The 7,675-nt window shown below is 37.1% G+C and overlaps 1 long non-coding RNA gene across 1 annotated transcript in view; it reads left to right on the forward strand.

Annotated features, from left to right (window-relative positions):
* The first annotated feature begins 228 nt into the window (after nt 1-228).
* Nucleotides 229-7,675, forward strand: part of LOC113634661 — an 8,913-nt gene continuing 1,466 nt past the window's right edge. Inside the window, exons 1-2 of the long non-coding RNA XR_003438590.2 lie at nt 229-693; nt 5,631-5,731. This is a non-coding gene — a long non-coding RNA (uncharacterized LOC113634661). The remainder of the gene's footprint in view (nt 694-5,630; nt 5,732-7,675) is intronic.

Genomic DNA, 7,675 nt, shown 5'->3' on the forward strand with positions numbered 1-7,675 from the left:
GAATTAAAGTGGTTGAAGATAAACGCCTTTAAATATTAGATGTTTATGAACGAACACTTGGGGCAACACAGAGAGCAGAAATGGGTTTGATATCATCATATCTTTTGAAGAAGGAAAGGTTTTTTTTTGGGACTTTCTATAAATATAAATATATATCCGCTAGTAGGCTAAATACAAACAGAAATACTTCTAATTCTAATACAGATTCTTCTCATTCTAATTGTGAAATTAGAGGACTGAAAAACAGCTGGTAAACCGGTCTATAATTTATTCAGTTGAGGATGGAGAAAAAACAGACATGGCCAATCAAGACGGAAATACAATCACAGAGTAAATCACCTGTTAATTGTAAATTTAGAAATAACCCTAGTCCTCTATGTATATTTAATCCAAACCAGATAGGACCTAAAATTGAACAAAAACTGCCCCGGGGAAGACCTAGGACATGCTATGGGACTATGTCTCTCGGCTGGCCTGGGAACGCCTTGGTATTCCCCCGGAAGAGCTGGAGGAATTGTCTGGGGAGAGGGAAGTCTGGGCGCCCCTGCTTAGACTGCTGCCCCCGCGACCCGGCCCCGGATAAGCGGTAGAAGATGGATGGATGGATGGATGGATGGATGGATGGATGGATGGATGGATGGAAAAGGACTCCAAACGCACATAATGTGATGTCACTAGCTTAAGCGGAATACAGTGAGTTTTTAAAATCCATATAATTAAATCACGCAATGTGTTCAGCTAATTTAAAAAAAAACATTTGTAAGATGCCTTTTCGAACAGTGTTGTCAGCCATATTGATATATTTTCTCATCCAGTGTCATTGCCTGGTAGCGCCGCCGTTCTTCTGCAATATAAGCAAATCTGTGACCGTTGAGTGCATGAAGTGTCCAACATTCCACAACCACAACATTTTAATCAGTTGAATAAGTCCATCAGTCGAGTGCTTGGAGTGCAACAAAATGAAAGTTCTTCTTTAAATTTTCTTCTAGTTTAAGTTTTCAGTGTGATCATATACTCCACAATGAAGTAGGATAGTGCATAAGTAAGACATTTGGGATGTACCTATTGCTTAAATTATTTTTTTCTTTAAATGGACACTGAAAAATGATTTATATGGACATAATTCTGTATATGTATATAGACAAAGTCCTGAACAATACTTTGGCCACATGAGATTTAGACAGAAAATAAGCCAAGTGACATCCATAAAAAGAATTAATCAAGACAGTGAAAGTTCGGTGATAGTCTGAGAATTTTGCTTACGGAAAGTAAAATGTGGGAGGGACTGAGGATGATTCAGAGAGCTTTCTGGGAGGCGAATCTGCCAAGAAAAGCCCGAAGGGTTTTCCAAGCGCACTGCTGGAAACAGAAAGGCTGAATCTTGGAGACTGAATCTTGGAAGAAATCACCAGAAACAAATATGTAATCTCTAGCCAGCTGTCCAGAAAAGTTCATAACTAAGAGAAAAGTAGAGGAAATATTAAAATCGAAAAAAACCAAACATTAATTTACTCGCTTGAGTGTTTTTGTTATTTAGAATATCTTTTTTCACTTTACTGCTCCCTCAGCTTACAAAGAAGAGGACACAGCCATATTTCCACCTATAAATATTTCAGTGTTTAATTAGAAAACAGTGCCATGCCCACAGGATCAAAGCAATTAAGTCATGCAGACAGTAAGTTGAATATAAATTGGCTTTATCATGAAAGGAAGACAGGCATGCCCTTTTCCGTGCATTATCCGCTGTAAATAAAAGCAGAAAACCATGTCAAAATGTTATCATAGTGTTTCTACAACACGGAAAAGAAAGCTTTGACAAGCCTGAATTGTGTCCCAGTTCCTTCAACAGTCTGATTCAGTTCACTGAGAACTTCACACTAGAAAACTCTTACTACAGTATATTCCCAAACCTGATTTCTTCAAAAATGTATCATCGTGCAGTTACTCACAGGTTGAAGTTTCCTATAAGGAGACATTTACTCAACATTTATGGAAAATGTCTCTTTATCAGAGGTAAAGTTTCCCTGCACGGTAAAATCTTCTGAACTGAGGACTTTCCGCTTTCTGGTTTTTCAGAAAGCTGTGATTTACATCTTGTTAACTTGAAAAGAGCCTAGTGACAAAAAAAAGTTGTTTTGAACTGTTGTAGATGAAAAGTCAGCTTGCTTTTCTAGAAACTAACTCGTTTTGCTGGAAGTTCCACAATGTTAATTAATGATAACTGTGGATAAACATATAAAATGTACGTGTAATTGAATGACTTTTTAAAAATGTAATCATGTAAAAAATGTTAATCCTGTTTTATTCCTTACATCCTTTTTATAGCTATGAGATATCCAGAGAAACACACTATGCATTTTTCTGTGACATTTCCTGCAAAGCGCCTCTTGAACCAGCTGACAAAAGCGTTTTAACACAAACACATTTTTTACTTCTCCCTTCATGAAACGAGCATTATTTAGAAAATGATACAAGATTACATACAAACGGAGGGCAATCACAAAGTGCAGTGCAGTGCCTTTTAACCTTCATTTCATTCCATCTATTTATACTAGTCATTTTCCCATTCGTCACTTATCCAGCTGAGAATTGTTTGCTCGTTCATTATTCCTGAATTTTTGCCTTTGAATTTATTTTGATTTGCCTGATGCTTGAAGTCTGATTTTCTGGTAACTATTAATATTTTCAGGGCTCACAGATATGTAGCCACAGATATGTTCATGGCTGACAGAAGTGGAGCCTGATGAGATCTTCTGCTGTTGTAGGTCATCTGCATCCAGCTTTGACGTCTTGACAGATCATTTGATTTGTCATAACCTTCCTTACAGTTTAAATGAATCTGGCTGTTACAAAAAGTCACTGAAATATTTTTCTTCATTCTGATGTTTGATGAGAACAGTAATTGACTTGTATGTAGGTGATTTTATTCATTGAGCTGCGTTACATGATTTGTCTTAAAGACAAATGTTCTCTGTGTTAGGGTTTTGAACACACTAAATCTCTCTGAGTTTTTCTACAAAATCACAAATCAAAGAACACTAGAGTAAATGATTTAACAAATCATATTCTCTAAACACTCGGAAAGTATTTTATCTAGTTTTTTTGTTTGTTGTTTTTGAGGCACTTGTGTGTAACGTTTGAACATATGAGCAATTTCTTTATACTGGATAAAAACAAAAGGATCAGTTTGGTAGACAAAAACGAACACACTATCTTTTATAAATAAAAAAAAATAAAAGATTTCCACTGATACTATTTCCTGTTTTCTTTGTCCTCGTTTTTGCCCTGAAAATCTCTATAACATTTAAGCTATTATTTTCTGAAAATAATATTCTAAACTTTTATTTTCTCTCAACTTTTAGAGGGATTTCTGACAGTCGGCGCTCAGTAATTAACTTTGTCGTTTCAACATAATCAGTGTTTAGTTTTAGCTAGTCCTGTCAGGGGCTAAGGGAGTATTTGAAAACATTTGCTGAAACTACAGAGTTGTCTAATCTGATTAAATGGGGAAAAAACGGTTGCCTTGTGCATTCCTCTGTTTTGCTTACTACTCTATTCCAGCTTAACTTTTGGCTGAACTTTTTATTTGACTGCTTTATATTGCAACTGAGCAAATTTCAAAGAGCGCTGCCAGCTATTGCACTTGCTAAACGATGTACTTGCATTATTTAGCGAGACACCTCTGTCACCATGAAGGAAGAATGAGGAGAATTAACTCCACTCAATGCCCTGCTAATTGGGGAATGAGAAATCTTATTAGATGCACTGTGTGGATCAATAAAGAGGCCAGACAGGACTTCTTTCAAAGGTTAAGGTGCTTTTAAACATCAGAAAGCAAGTGTTCAGCCTGTCAAATTGTAGCAGTGTTAAATCCGCCATTGAAGCTCAGATTAAAGTGCATCCAATTAAAGACTGGAATTCAAAGAGGTTTTTTTTCTTTAATACATTTTCAATTCTCATTATTTTATTATTGTGTTTGGATGTTTGGAGCTGGCCTCGGTGGGTTTAAAAATGATTTAGAGGCTTGTTTAGTTAATGGTTTCTGGTTTGATCTTATTTTACATAATACATGTAAGAGCTCCAGGTTTATAGTTCTAAAGGACTACAGTATGTCTGCAGGGTTTTATGTGTCCTACCTTACCATGCTCAAGCTGAACTATATTAATCATCAAAACAATTTTTTGTGCATCTTTTGGGTAGACAAAACAGTTTGTCATGTCACAGAGGTGACTGTAGTGGTTATACAATATGGCTTATATAAAAGAAAAAAAAAGAATTTATAGTGTTTCATAAGTATTTCTAAGCAATGCTCATAAGATTCATCCTATCATCATATCAATCATGATATTCTTATGCTATATTTAATCTATGTATTAATTCCATTTAATTCCTTATTATTTTATTTTGTCATGGGGAGCCTGTGGCTATTTCAGGCGTCATCGGGCATCAAGGCAAGATATACCCTGGACGGAGTGCCAACCCATCGCAGGGCACACACACACTCTCATTCACTCACGCACACACTCACGCACACACACACACACACACACACACACACACACACACACACACACACACACACACACACACACACACACACACACACACACACTATGGACAATTTTCCAGAGATGCCAATTAACCTACCATTCATGTCTTTGGACCGGGGGAGGAAACCGGAGTAACCGTAGGAAACTCCCGAGGCACGGGGAGAACATGCAAACTCCACACACACAAACCGGAGGCAGGAATCGTACCCCCATCCCTGGAGGTGTGAGGCAAACATGCTAACCACTAAGCCACCATGCCCCCCTGTTTTACTTTTTAAATTCGACAATTTTTTATTTGACTTTACACACTGACAGCTGTAAAAAGAATTTCACGGCACATCGTAGTGTACGATTGTGTACATGACAAATAACTACAGAATTTAAACTTCCACTGTTTTGTTGCTGTACCAAGTGATTGTACTCTTGAATCTCCTCAGTCTGTTTGCTTGATAGGAATCTTTGACCCAGAATGCGTATGTAATTCTGAAGTAAAAGCATGATTAGGTTTTTACTAAACGAATTGAATAGCTGTTTTTTGAATAGCTGTTATATTTTATCACAAGGTATTGTGCTTTGCTTCAAACCACCCGGATTCCTTTTTTTGGGGTCGTATGAGAACGCGTTTGACAGAATCGCCGCCTGTCTGCTCGGCCTGGTCTGTTTCTATGCCAACAACTCTCATGCCCTTTTCAAAATACAGCTGCCTCTATTTGACAGCAGGGACACATTGACCTAAGAGTAGTCCACCTTCCCCTGGGCTCACACTGTGTTGCTGTTCTTCAGCCACTAACAGGTACAATATCTGCTGATGTTGGGAATGCCTAGCGTTCAGCAATGCACAATACATGAGAGGGAAAATGGAAATAAGCGAGTGGGAGAGGGAGTGCGAAACAAATAATCCTGAGAAGAAGGAGTGTGAACACACAATGCATGTGGCAGAGCATCAAAAAAAAGTGATGCTTTTCACAGTTCCGTTTTAGAAACATCTGCAACACAAGAGTTGACAATTGTGCAGATTGGCATCACACAAACACACAGATATTTCTTGTTATTTTGACATTTCCTTTTATACTTTCACAGAGTGTGCAGTGAGACATGATATGCAAAACTGGTGGCTTTAGAAATTCTCTCCATGAACAGAACTCCAGGAAACAGCTCTAGTGAGGGAAAAGGTTTTTCAAGTAAGTACGGATTGGACTTAAACACATGTAGTAAGCATCTAATGCACACTTGCCAACATTCTGTCTGATGATTTTATATACAGTACCCACAATGTGTTGTCCTGAAATTGTTGCTTTAGGCTGTAAATACGCTCCGCCATTCTCGACCGAATATAAAATAAATAAATGTGACAATTAATTATATAATCATACCGTCCCCTTTAATGACCATGATTTTTTTTTTCATCAGAGGAATTATCCTTAACATAATCAATGATATTGCTCATCCTGAGGACTGAATTTTGGGTACATTTTCTTTACAGGAGAAACATTCCATGACTCCTTTACCTTAAACGTCAGTACCCAAAATAAAATGCTGACAAATATATTGTGCTGGATCAAGTGCTATTCTATCACTTTCGTTGCTCTATTGTTAACTTTATTTATTTATTTATTTGTTTGTTTGTTTGTTTGTTTGTAATTCATAATTACAACTAAGTGACTATTTAAGCAGCAAAATATTAGCAATATGCTTGCTGTTTATTAGATATTTTTTTAGTGCTTGTCATCTACTCAAGCACTATATTAGGCTTGTTTTATTTGCCTCTTTCTTTAGTTTTCTTTAGTTTTATATTGTATGACATTTGACAATAAAGAGGAAAAAAATACTGTGAGTATTTTATAATTAATAATAAATCTAATGTGATCTAATAAAAAAATTGCTGTACATTTAGAAGATGAATATTCAACTCTGGATACGACCTTAAATTATAATTTCCTCAACCACTAATAAAAATGTATGGAATTTGATTAGATATATTGATATATAAATAAATATTATATAAAGTGCTGAGTTTTATTAGCATTGCTATTCTAACATCTGTCGTTGAAAGAATAATGAAAAGCCGTAGCCATCCTTAATGAGTTAACAAGTAAACCAAATGTGATTCAGTGTCCAACGTTTCAGCAGTTCGAGCTCTGACAGGTTCTAATACTGACGTTGTCACTGGAGGGCAAAAGCAACACCACGACCGTGCGATGTTTCCCGAACGTATTCTCAGCCTAATGCGGCTGTTTTCTCAACCATTTTCAGGCCATATGTTGAACATCAAAGAAATGCTCAGCCATTTTACTCCACACTGCAGCAGTTCACACTTTAGCAGATGTTCCGCTCATTACCTGAACAAACACTTCTCTTCGCTGTGGCATCCTCCCGCAGTGCCTAAAAACTACATTTAATGGGGTCTCCGATTCAGTCCTAGTAAAAGCAAACAATGCGAGGATTGCAAGGTGACATTGAGCTGTAAGACAGAGGTAACCCATTAGCAAAAACTAGAAATACGACGAGCTAAAGGACGGAACAATCGAGACACCGCTAATGGCTTTGAGAATACCGAGATGCTTCAGATTTCACACCGCATGCTGTGAAATTGCTGGAGGATTTCCAAGATAAGGAATGTGCCTCACATACGAATTGGGCGTCCTTGGTTTTCTAGGCAGAGAAATGTCAAAAATGATCTAGCCATAGACTTATTTTTTATCCTGCTTGTTGTCAGTCACATGCACTTGCGTACTTAAAACAGACATTCCTCCATTTTCTGGTGTAAAGCAAGGTCACGAGCAGCTGGTGTGAGCTAATTTTGTACAGCGTTGGAGAAAAATAAGCATATATTCTCATTCAGGTGTCCCCAGGTACCATTGTAGTCGTATCATTTGCAGAAAAATTATCATTCAAAATGTAATACAGGGAGCAATGTATCCTCTACTCACAGTGTTGAACTGGCTCACATTTCTGAACAATATAGTGGGCATATAGAAAAATTTACCTTCTACAAAGTTACTGGCAGAAGTGTTTCTTCTGACATAAAGTTTCCTAAGTAGAAGCATTTATAGAAAGCCAGGATGCCTCAACTAGCCAAACATTTTGTTGGTGCTTTAACTGGATTCATTCTTCAGCATTTCATT

Source organism: Tachysurus fulvidraco, chromosome 7 (assembly GCF_022655615.1).
Source record: "Tachysurus fulvidraco isolate hzauxx_2018 chromosome 7, HZAU_PFXX_2.0, whole genome shotgun sequence".
Classification (NCBI taxonomy): Eukaryota; Metazoa; Chordata; class Actinopteri; order Siluriformes; family Bagridae; genus Tachysurus; species Tachysurus fulvidraco.